This window comes from Arachis stenosperma, chromosome 5 (assembly GCF_014773155.1).
Source record: "Arachis stenosperma cultivar V10309 chromosome 5, arast.V10309.gnm1.PFL2, whole genome shotgun sequence".
Classification (NCBI taxonomy): Eukaryota; Viridiplantae; Streptophyta; class Magnoliopsida; order Fabales; family Fabaceae; genus Arachis; species Arachis stenosperma.
Genome location: NC_080381.1, coordinates 97,663,848 through 97,676,171, shown reverse-complemented (window position 1 = coordinate 97,676,171; position 12,324 = coordinate 97,663,848). Strand labels below are relative to the sequence as shown.

General features: G+C 38.2%; 1 non-coding gene across 1 annotated transcript; it reads right to left on the bottom strand.

Annotated features, from left to right (window-relative positions):
* Positions 1-10,488: 10,488 nt before the first annotated feature.
* Positions 10,489-10,592, bottom strand: LOC130983583 (small nucleolar RNA R71). Its single transcript, XR_009087566.1, has one exon. It is a non-coding gene; the product is annotated as a small nucleolar RNA R71 (small nucleolar RNA).
* Between the last annotated feature and the right edge of the window lie 1,732 nt (positions 10,593-12,324).

Genomic DNA, 12,324 nt, shown 5'->3' with positions numbered 1-12,324 from the left:
ATTCTCAAATAAATACTAGAATAATGACTATGGATTACATAAGAAGGGTAAAACAGTCTTTTAGTGCCAAAATCCCCTTCTGGGGCCCACTTGGTGAGTGTTTGGGCTAAGCTTTGATGAGATCCACGTGCTAGGAGGCCTCTAGGGAATTGAATGCTGGCTAGGGTGTCCTTTATGGGCATTGGACGCTGGTCACTTCTCCTTTTGGTGCTGGACGCCGAAATAAGGCAGTAGGCTGGCGTTGGACGCTAGTTTTGGGACTTCAATTCCAAAGAAAATTATAGGTTATTATATATTTCTGGAAAGCTCTTGATGTTAGCTTTCTATAGACATTAAGAGCGATCCATTTGGATTTCTTTAGCTCTAGAAAAGCTATTTCGAATGCAAGGAGGTCAGATTTGGACAGCATCTACAGTGCTTTCTCTGCCTCTAAATCAGACTTTTGCTCCAGCTCCTCAATTTTATCCTGAAATTACCTAAAATTGCATAAAAACAAAAAAACTCAAAGTAGAATCCAAAAATGTGAATTTTACACTAAAACCTATAAAAACTTAATAAAACTTAGACAAAACATACTAAAAACTATATGAAATGATGGCAAAAATCATATAAAATATCTGCTCATCAGGCAGCAGCAGGGTGTAGACGAGGCCCAATTCAACCTGCAAGGGGAGAGTGTCAGAGGAAGCTGCACTACCAACAATGTTATCTTTAGACTCAGAGTTAGTTGTAAGAACAGGTGTAGTTTGCAATGAATTAGATATAGTATTGGTATTAGTGGAAGGTGTATCATGGATGTCTATGCAGTGTGGTTTGAAGATGTAAGTGCATGGTGGTGTGATTTTTGTGGTTGCTGGTTTTGGGTTAGGGGAAGAGGGGTGTGGGGTGAACAGTGATAGAAAGGGAAATTCAAGTTCATTGAAGATGACATTTCTGGCCATATAGTTTTTGCCTAATGGAAAAAGGCACTTGTACCACCCTGTGGTCAGGGCTGTTACCTATAAAGATGCATTTGGTGGATTGATAGTTCAGTTTGTGTTTGTTGTATGGTGTCAGCCAAGAAAAATAAGCACAACCAAAGGCTTTTAGGGAGATGTAGTGTGTCACAGTGTTGAATAGGATCCCTAGAGGAGATTTGAGGTTTAGGGTTGGGGTTGGAAGTCTACTGATGAGATAGGTTTAGGTTAGGACAGCTTCATCCCAAAAAGAAAGGGGTAGAGAGGCTTGTGACAGGAGGGTGAGGGAAGTTTCCATCAAGTGTATGTGCTTTCTCTCCACACAACCATTTTGTTGGTGTGTGTGAGGATAGGTAAGTCTGTGTTGTATTTCTTGATCTTTTAGGTATTGATTTAAGGTGTTTGACATGTATTCTCCATTACTAGTTTAGAGGGCCTTGATTTTTTGGCCAATTTTGTTTTCAATGAGAGCTTTGTATTTGCAAATGGCTTTGATGATTTGGATTTTGGTGTGTTGTAGAAAGGTGTAGGTGTATTTACTGTATACATCAACAAAGGAAGCATAATATCTAAATCCGGATTTGCTGGGTTGTGTCGAGGGTCCCTAGAGGTCAGAGAAGACTAGCTTAAGAGGTGTTGTGTATTGAGTTTGGGACTGTAGGAAATGGAGTTGGTGGATTTTGTTTATAGTGTAGGGTTTGCAAAATGCAAGGGTGCTGGTGGTCTGAGAGAATGGAATATTGTGCTTGGTGAGTATGGTCTTGGTTATTCTTAGGGAAGGGTGGCCGAGTCTTTTGTGCCATAGGTCAAGAGGGTTAATGGTGTTAGCTGTGGCAGTAGGTTTGATTGTAGTGGTGGTGGTGGTGGTGTTAGTTGTGACACTGGGTTTAGAAGTTTGGGTTGTAAGTGATTTGTTGTTGACTTTGGTAAGTTAGCTGGGATCACAGTTGGTTGTAATTAGAATGGGTAGTGCACTGGGAGTGTTGTGGGAATTCTTGGGAACAACATCTGAAGTGCAATTTGTGACTAATGCAGTAAATCTATTTGTAGATGCAAATTTAGAACAGATAACTTCATTAGTACCAGGATGAGCAATATAATTTGCATTCATATAAGCAGGCTTGTGTGAAGTATTATCATCAAATGCAAATGGTACAGGTACATTAGTGTAGGAATTGGCAACATAATTGCAACTACATCAATAATTTTATTGTTTGAAGTGATAGTATCAAGTGCATTAGGTGGCACAATTACATCAGAGTGCACTATTTTATTACACAAGCTAACCTTTTTGCCTCTAACATTGATTTTGTTTTACAAACTATTTGTACTGCTATAGTCCTTCTTAATATGTCTACTACTACAATTAGACAATTTTCCTAGAACTTGGTTCTTAACATGTCTTGACTCTTTTTTTTCTTTTTCTTTTTCCTTTTATTTTTCATTTTTCATACTACTACTATTTGCTACTTTTTCTTTTTAACTTTGTGCTTTGCTGATCAAGATTGCAGTGTTTGCATTTATTTTCTTTAGCTAATCAGCATTGCAAGCCTATGAAGCTTGGGCTTTAATTGTCTTCCAGATTGGTCTTAGAATCTGGATGTCATTGAATTTATATAGTCCATTTTTAAGCCTGCCTTGAAGTAAAATCTTCTTGGACTCTTGGCATTTGACAACATAAACAAAAGGCCAAAATTCGAAGAACACACCATTATCTAGTACAAATTTTGAGACACTAACCAGGTTCTTTGAAATGGTAGGGACATGAAGCAAGTTCTAGAGTTTAAAAAATTTGTTTAACATAGAAGCATGCATGATAGACCTTTCAATATTAGCAATACTTATACCTTTTCCATTACCTCCAAACACTTGTTTAGGTCCTGTGTATTCTGAGCTGCTGAGAAGATTCATCTGGTCGAAGGTGAGGTGGTAAGACACTCCTGAGTCAGGATACTAGCCATTGTCAATGCTGTTTGTGGTGAGTAGTGCTTGAGGGGGACGAGGATTGCTTGAGCTTGCTTGTTGACTTGGCTGGTAAGGAGGTTGAGCATGTGGAGTTTGTTGATGAAAGAGGCTATTTAGTGGTGGAGGGCCACTGTTGGAGTTGTAAAGCTGAGGATTCTGATAGTTTTGGTTGAATTTATGAAAGCACTGCCAAACTGTGTGGCTAATTCTTGCACAAAATTGACACTGGGGCTTGCTTTCTTGCCACCAAGATCTGCCTCCCCTGGAGTTTCTTTCTCTGCCTCTCTTACCAGATTGTCCTCTTGCATAATAGCTTCCATAGGATTCCTTTCCTGTAAATTCGTTGTTCACCTTGCTAGTGTCTGATTATTTTTGGGCTAGGTTTGCATGAACTATAGTCAGATCTTTTTTCTGAATCTTTTATTTACATCTTCTTGTGTAAGAAGTTGCGATTCGAGCTTGCTGATGGTCATTGAGTTTATCCTTGAGTTTACCATATTGATGAAAGCACTGAATTCTTTATCTAAACCTCCTAGGGCACAATCAAAATATTCTTCCATGGAGAATAGAGCACCAAGAGCTGACAATGAGTTAGCTACCTAGTTGATTTTGGCTATGTACTCGATCACTGTTGTGCCGTGTTTCTTTATTGTTTTCAGCTGTGCCTTCAAGATTTGTATTCTTGATTTTAGTCTGGCGGTAAAGTGTTCTTCCAATGGATCCCAAATTTTATGCGCGTAATCATGTTCAGCAACCTTGTTTACAAAGGCTTCATTCATGGCGTAGAGAATCCATGCTACTAAGCATTCATCTCGTTGTTCCCATCGACTCGATCCTGCTCCGAATTGAATCTTCTCAGAATTAATAGCACTTTGATGTGATTATGGAGTTTGTTGGCTTTAATACACGCAAGAGTTTGACATTTCCACACTTTGAAGTTGACTTCGTTGAGTTTAATTGTGGCTAGAAAGTTTGCAATTGACGTCATTGAAGTTTGCTGTGCATCTTGAGCTGGTGTTGCAGAAGGAAAGTGGTCGTCCATGGATAAGAACTGCAGCTCTGATACCATGTGAGATACCAAAAGCTTGTAGAAGAATATAGAAGAATTTAGAAGAAAGAAGCTAAGATTGTTATGAAAAATTGAATTGAGTTTGCTACAATGTAGGTATTTATAGGTGATAAGTAAATGAGTGATTGTGACTTCAGGTTGGTTAAGGAGTAAGAGATTCTAACGTAATTAGGCCTAGTAAGCATAATTGTCTTGACAGCAAGCTAAAGAGGGAAGAGTTCATATCAGCTACACTAACAAAGATAACCTATAAATATTAGAGAGTAGTGTTGCAAAGTCACCTCTCTACTTCACATTTCTCACAAAATGGTTATTGAATGTATAATTGTTTCTGTCTATTCAGATGCAATAATAGAGAAAACAACGATGGTATATTTTTTAAATGCAATGATCCAACTATAATGCATACTTAGCAGTTGCAATCATTAACTGATCTTAACAATTTTATTATTGTGAATTTGGGTTTATTAGGAAGGATACACTTACGAAAAGTTGGGTATCAATTTCTATGTTTAGACGACAATCGAATTGTCGAAAGAAAATATTTTGGCTAAAACATGACGAGCAAGTTTGTGTTATGCCCGATTGCCAGGGGAATATTGAAGTGCAACAAATGATAGAGCTTTACATTAAGTTCGTGGATATTGGTAGTAGTTCTTTATCTTTTTGTTCAGCTACGTCGAGTCTTTGGGCAGGAGTAAGGTGCAATTAAAGATCCGATTTCGATGGCCTGAGGGTTACATCATTAGAACACAGTTTTGTACTAGTGGGTGCTGGGTTTTAGAAGACTTAATGATAGACGATGAGTACATTCAAACTGGTTCTGATAATGACAGCAATGATGAGATAGAGTTTGCTCTAGAAATTTAACTTTCTAGGTTTCCGCCGCCATCACCTCCCATTCCTAGTCGTTTACAACAACAAAAATCCTAAACATACTTGTTGCAAGTGAAAAAGCTACAACGTCTCTATCAGGGGGGCGCCAACATGGGAATTTACGAGTCTGCCTTTGTTTCTGAGAACAAGACATAGAGGACAAAGACACATAATTTAGTGTTCTTGTATTTTGTTTGGTGATAAAATAGAACAAATTATGAAAATCTAATTTATTCTCATTTTTTTCATTAAAAAAATTTGAGAAGAAAAATATAATTGTAAAAATATAATTATGAAAAATTAACAAGATTAATAAAAGAAAAAAATAAGTTGTGTCCTTTGTTAGTGTCTTTATATCTTTCCTATCAGGCTGAATACAAAATATACTAATTTAGTGTCTCTGGATACAATGTCTCTGTCCATGTCTCATTTTTCAAACACAATTTTGTGTCTCTATGCTCCTGTCTCAGTGTTTTGTCCTTGCAAACAAATGCAGCCTAATATATCCACGACAAAATAAGTGGGATGCAGCCAACTAAGTCTCCCACATGGTAGTTAATTGCCATGCAAAATGAGTGGTATATCCACGCAAGCACAGCCGATCCCCAGGAGTATTATTAGCACCTTCCTAAGTCAAGGAGCGAACGGACTCATTGGACATGGGTAATGGAGCTAGATTTATCCGTCATCAATAGACCACCAATCATCGAAAGATGTAATATAGTTCATAATGTCTCGACACTTTGGTTGATACATCAACTGGCATGTTCCTCAACTGTGTCTTTAGCCATGTCATCTTAACGCTGTATGGCTAGAACAATAAATGCCCTTCCTGAACCTCTTGCCATAGAAGCATTTCTTCAACTGCGTCTGCTATCAACTCCCAATGATTGTGCCCACACCATATCTAAAAATTCCTAGTGCATATGCAAACTAGTTCTCCATCTGTGCATGTAAGTCGAGATGAAATGTGACATTCTAAAAGGTGATCGTGCGCTCACCTCATTGTTAGATCTAGAACTTTTAAAATTTGTTATTATAAACTAATTTCAAATTCACTTATTTATTTATAGCTTTAATTTCAGAAATTACCTTATTAAAGATGATTAAAGCATATTTTGATTAATTGAATTTGAAATAAATTAAGGTTCTTATCCAAACTCTATAATTATGAATTATTTTTCAATTTATAATTTAAGGTTTTAGAAATTCAAAAATAATGAGGTTTAGTTATTTAAATTAGAATTTTATCTAATTTTACAATTATTGAGTTATTCCCTATATTTAAATTATAAAGTTAGTAGTTTTCAAATAATAAGAATTTTATATGATTTGATTTAAATAATTTATATTTTTATAATTTAATATTTTAAGTTTTAAGGATAAAGAAAATTAATTTTTACCATGTATTTTCAATTAGAATAATTGATTTAGAATCGATTAGTATTTTAATACCACATATAATATTTTTAAAGTAATTTTTATAAATTAAATTAGATTTTAAGTTAATATCTTATGCCCTAATTTTATTAAAATTACCCTACTCAAACTACACCTAAAATCCCCCAAATCAAAATTCTAATTTTTGACCTAACCGTAACCCACTCACACAACACACACAGTACACACTCACACAACATGCACAACACACACTCACAACACACACACACAACACACACTCAGCGCCGCCAGTAGAAGGAGGGAGGAGTTTTGATGAGCGGATAATTTATATACTTTTTGGCATTGTTTTTAGTATATTTTTGGTATGATCTAATTAGTTTTTAGTATATTTTTATTAGTTTTTAGCTAAAATTCACTTTTCTGGACTTTACTATGAGTTTGTGTATTTTTCTGTGATTTCAGGTATTTTCTGGCTGAAATTGAGGGACCTGAGCAAAAATCTGATTCAGAGACTAAAAAGGACTGCAGATGCTGTTGGATTCTGACCTCCCTGCACTCGAAGTGGATTTTCTGGAGCTACAGAAGCCCAATTGGCGCGCTCTCAACGGCGTTGGAAAGTAGACATCCTGGGCTTTCCAGCAATATATGATAGTCCATACTTTGCCCAAGATTTGATGGCCCAAACCGGCGTTCAAAGTCACCTTCAGAATTCCCAGCGTTAAACGCCGGAACTGGCACCAAAGTGGGAGTTAAACGCCCAAACTGGCACAAAAGCTGGCGTTTAACTCCAAGAAGAGTCTCTATACGAAATTGCTTCATTGCTCAGCCCAAGCACACACCAAGTGGGCCCGGAAGTGGATTTTTATGTCATTTACTCATCTCTGTACACCCTAGGCTACTAGTTTTCTATAAGTAGGACCTTTTTCTATTGTATTAGAGGAGCTTTTTGATCATGTTTTATGATTGAACTCACTTTGGGAGGCTGGCCACTCGGCCATGCCTAGACCTTGTTCTTATGTATTTTCAACGGTGGAGTTTCTACACACCATAGATTAAGGTGTGGAGCTCTGCTGTACCTCGAGTATTAATGCAATTACTATTGTTCTTCTATTCAATTCCGCTTGTTCTTTGTCCAAGATATCACTTGTTCTTCAACTTGATGAATGTGATGATCCGTGACACTCATCATCATTCTCACCTATGAACAAGGTGACTGGCAACCACTTTTGTTCTACAAGCAATCAAGGCTCTAGTGAATATCTCTTGGATTCCTGATTGCACGATGCATGGTTGATCGCCTGACAACCGAGTGCTCGCCTGACAAACGAGCCAACCATTCCGTGAGATCAGAGTCTTCGTGGTATAGGCAAGAACTGATGGCAGCATTCAAGAGAATCCGGAAGGTCTAACCTTGTCTGTGGTATTCTGAGTAGGATTCAATGACTGAATGACTGTGACGTGCTTCAAACTCCTAGCAGGCAGGGCGTTAGTGACAGACGCAAAAGTATCAATGGATATTATTCCGGCCTGACCGAGAACCGACAGCTGAATTCCGCGTGCCGTGACAGGGCATATGCAATCGCTTTCACTGAGAGGATGGGAGGTAGCCATTGACAACGGTGAAACCCTACACGAGCTTGCCATGGAAAGGAGTAGGAAGGATTGGATGAAGACAGTAGGAAAGCAGAGAGACGGAAGGGAAGGCATCTTCATGCGCTTATCTGAAGTTCCTACCAATGAATTACATAAGTATCTCTATCTTTATCTTTTATGTTATTTTCGTTCATCATCATATCCATTTGAGTCTGCCTGACTAAGATTTACAAGATGACCATAGCTTGCTTCATACTAACAATCTCCGTGGGATCGACCCTTACTCACGTAAGGTATTACTTGGACGACCCAGTGCACTTGCTGGTTAGTTGTGCGAAGTTGTGTAATGCCATGGAATTGAACCACCAAGTTTTTGGAGTTCATGACCAGGGATTATGAGAGTTGTGAAAAGTATTGTTCACAATTTCGCGCACCAAGTTTTTGGCGCCGTTGCCGGGGATTGTTCAGTTTGGACAACTGACGGTTCATCTTGTTGCTTAGATTAGGTATTTTTTTTTCGAAATTCTTGAAGATGAATTCTAGAGTTCTAGAGTTTCGTGATGATTTGTTGAAATCTGGCTGGCTGAGAAGCCATGTCTAATTTCATTGGACCGAGGTTTCAACTTATTATCACAAGAGCTTGTTGATTTTTGTCAATCTTGCTTTTGGAGCAGTGATCTGCTAAGGCTTGGCTGGCCTTTGGCCATGTCTAGTGTTTTGGACCGAAGCTTTCTTTGAAAGCTTGGCTGGCTGTGAAGCCATGTCTAATTCCTGGACCGGAGTCTTAGACTAACATTGCACTGATTCCTGGAATTCTCATTAGGAATTTTGATATCTTTTTCCACTTAATTTTCGAAAAACACAAAAAAATCAAAAAAAAAAATCATAAAAAGACCAAAAATATGTTATGTTTCTTGTTGAGACACTAGTCTCATCTTAAGTTTGGTGTCAATTGCATGCATTCATTCATGTGTCTTAGTAATCTTCAAGATGTTCTTGATGATTTCCGTGCTCTAATCTTTGAATTCTATTGACTTGAAGTATTTTGTGTGTCTCATATGCATTCTCATTAGTGTCAGTAGTATACAAACTGCTAAGTTTGGTGTCTTGCATGCATTGTTATTTGATTTTAGTTGCATTTTTGATTATTCTTTATTATTAAAAATCCAAAAATATTTTTAATTTGTGTCCTTTCAAGTCAATAATACAGAGAATTGAAGATTCAGAACATACAGCAGAGGAATTGCACAGAAAAAGCTGGGCGTTCAAAACGCCCAGTGAAGAAGGACAGACTGGCGTTTAAACGCCAGCCAGGGTACCTGGTTGGGCGTTTAACGCCCAAAAGGGTATAGTTTTGGGCGTTAAACGCCAGAATGTGCACCATTCTGGGCGTTTAACGCCAGGATGGCACAAGGGGGAGAATTTTGTTTTCAAATCAATTTTTTTTTCAAGTTTTCAAAGTTTTTCAAAATCAAATCTTTTTCAAATCATATCTCTTCAATCAAATGTTTTCAAAATTAATTTCTTTCCTTTTCCAAAGATACTTACTATCAATTAATGATTTGACTCAACATTTCAAGTATGTTGCCTTTTCTGTTGAGAAAGGTTTAATGTTTGAATCATATCTTTTCTTGATAGCCAAGTTACTAGTTTTTAAAATCAAATCTTTTTAAAATTGTTTTCAAATCATATCTTCTCAATCACATTTTTTTAAACCAATCATATCTTCTTAACCTCATCTTTTTCAAAATAGTTTTTAATCAAATCTTTTTGATTTCTACTCTCAAAATCTTTTTCAAAAATCATTTTATTTCTTTCCCACTTTCATTTTCAAGAATCAAGTAATGTTTTTCAAAAATATTTTCAAAATCTTTCACTTAATTTTCGAAAATTACTTCCCTTCTCCTCACATCCTTCTATTTAGGGACTAACAATATCCCTTAATTCAAAATTCGAACTCCATTCTTTCTGATAAGTTCGAATTTTCTACTTCTGTCTTCTACCCTTCTTTTCCTCTGACACTTCAAGGAATCTCTATACTGTGACATAGAGGATTCCACATTTTCTTGTTCCCTTCTCTTTCTTATGAGCAGGAGCAAAGACAAAGGCATTCTTGTTGAAGCTGACCCTGAACCTGAGAGGACCTTGAAGTGAAAGCTAAGAGAAGCTAAAGCACAACTCTCTTTAGAGGACCTGACCGAATTCTTCAAAGAAGAAGAACACATGGCAGCCGAAAACAACAACAATGCAAACAATGCAAGGAAGGTGCTGGGGGACTTTACTGCACCTACTCCCGACTTCTATGGGAGAAGCATCTCTATCCCTGCCATTAGAGCAAACAACTTTGAGCTTAATCCTCAATTAGTTTCTCTAATGCAACAGAATTGCAAGTTCCATGGAAACCCATTGGAAGATCCTCATCAGTTCTTAGCTGAATTCTTGTAAATCTGTGACACTGTCAAGACTAATGGGGTTGACCCTGAAGTCTATAGACTCATGCTATTCCCTTTTGCTGTAAGAGACAGAGCTAGAATATGGTTGGATTCTCAACCTAAAGAAAGCCTGGACTCTTGGGAAAAGCTAGTCAATGCCTTCTTGGCAAAGTTCTTTCCGCCTCAAAAATTGAGTAAGCTTAGAGTGGAAGTCCAAACCTTCAGACAGAAGGATGGAGAATCCCTCTATGAAGCTTGGGAAAGATACAAACAATTGATCAGAAAATGTCCATCTGACATGCTTTCTGAATGGAGCATCATAGGTATTTTCTATGATGGTCTCTCTGAACTATCCAAGATGTCTTTGGATAGCTCTGCTGGAGGATCTCTTCATCTGAAGAAGACGCCTGCAGAGGCTCAAGAGCTAATTGAAATGGTTGCAAATAACCAATTCATGTACACTTCTGAAAGGAATCCTGTGAACAATGGGACTAATCAGAAGAAAGGAGTTCTTGAGATTGATGCTCTGAATGCCATTTTGGCTCAGAATAAAATATTGACTCAACAAGTCAATTTGATTTCTCAAAGTCTGTCTGGAATGCAAAATGCACCAAGCAGTACTAAGGATGCTTCATCTGAGGAAGAAGCCTATGATCCTGAGAACCCTTCAATGAAAGAGGTGAATTACCTAGGAGAACCCTATGGAAACACCTACAATTCTTCATGGAGAAATCACCCAAATTTCTCATGGAAGAATCAAGAGAAACCTCAACAAGGTTTCAACAACAATAATGGTGGAAGAAATAGGTTTAGCAATGGCAAGCCTTTTCCATCATCTTCTCAGCAACAGACAGAGAGTTCTAAGCAGAATACCTCTGACTTAGCGACCATGGTCTCTGATCTAATCAAAACCACTCAAAATTTCATGACTGAAACAAGGTCCTCCATTAGGAATTTGGAGGCACAAGTGGGTCAGCTGAGCAAGAAAATCACTGAACTCCCTCCTAGTACTCTCCCAAGCAATACTGAAGAAAATCCAAAAGGAGAGTGCAAAGCCATTAACATGGCCGAATTCTGGGAGGAAGGAGAGGCAGTGAATGCCACTGAGGAAGGCCTCACTGGACGTCCACTGGCCTCCAATGAGTTCCCCAATGAGGAACCATGGGAATCTGAGGCTCAAAATGAGACCATAGAGATTCCATTGGAATTACTGCTGCCATTCATGAGCTCTGATGAGTATTCTTCCTCTGAAGAGGATGAGAATGTCACTGAAGAGCAAGTTGCTAAATACCTTGGAGCAATCATGAAGCTAAATGACAAGTTATTTGGAAATGAGACTTGGGAGGATGAACCCCCTTTGCTCACCAAGGAACTGGATGACTTGTCTAGGCAGAAATTACCTCAAAAGAGACAAGATCCTGGGAAGTTTTCAAAACCTTGTACCATAGGCACCATGACCTTCAAGAAGGCCTTGTGTGACTTAGGGTCAAGTGTAAACCTCATGCCTCTCTCTGTAATGGAGAAGCTAGGGATCTTTGAGGTACAAGCTGCAAAAATCTCACTAGAGATGGCAGACAACTCAAGAAAACAAGCCTATGGACTTGTAGAGGATGTTCTGGTTAAAGTTGAGGACCATTATATCCCTACTGATTTCATAGTCCTAGAGACTGGGAAGTGCATGGATGAAACCATCATCCTTGGCAGACCCTTCCTAGCCACAGCAAAGGCTGTGATTGATGTTGATAGAGGAGAACTGATCATTCAAGTGAATGAAGAATCCTTTGTGTTTAAGGCTCAAGGATATCCCTCTGTCACCATGGAGAGGAAGCTTGAAGAGCTTCTCTCAAATCAGAGTCAAACAGAGCCCCCACAGTCAAACTCTAAGTTTGGTGTTGGGAGGCCACAACCAAACTCTAAGTTTGGTGTTGAACCCCCACATTCAAACTCTAAGTTTGGTGTTGGGAGGTTCCAACATTGCTCTGATCTTTTGTGAGGCTCCATGAGAGTCCTCTGTCAAGCTAATGACATTAAA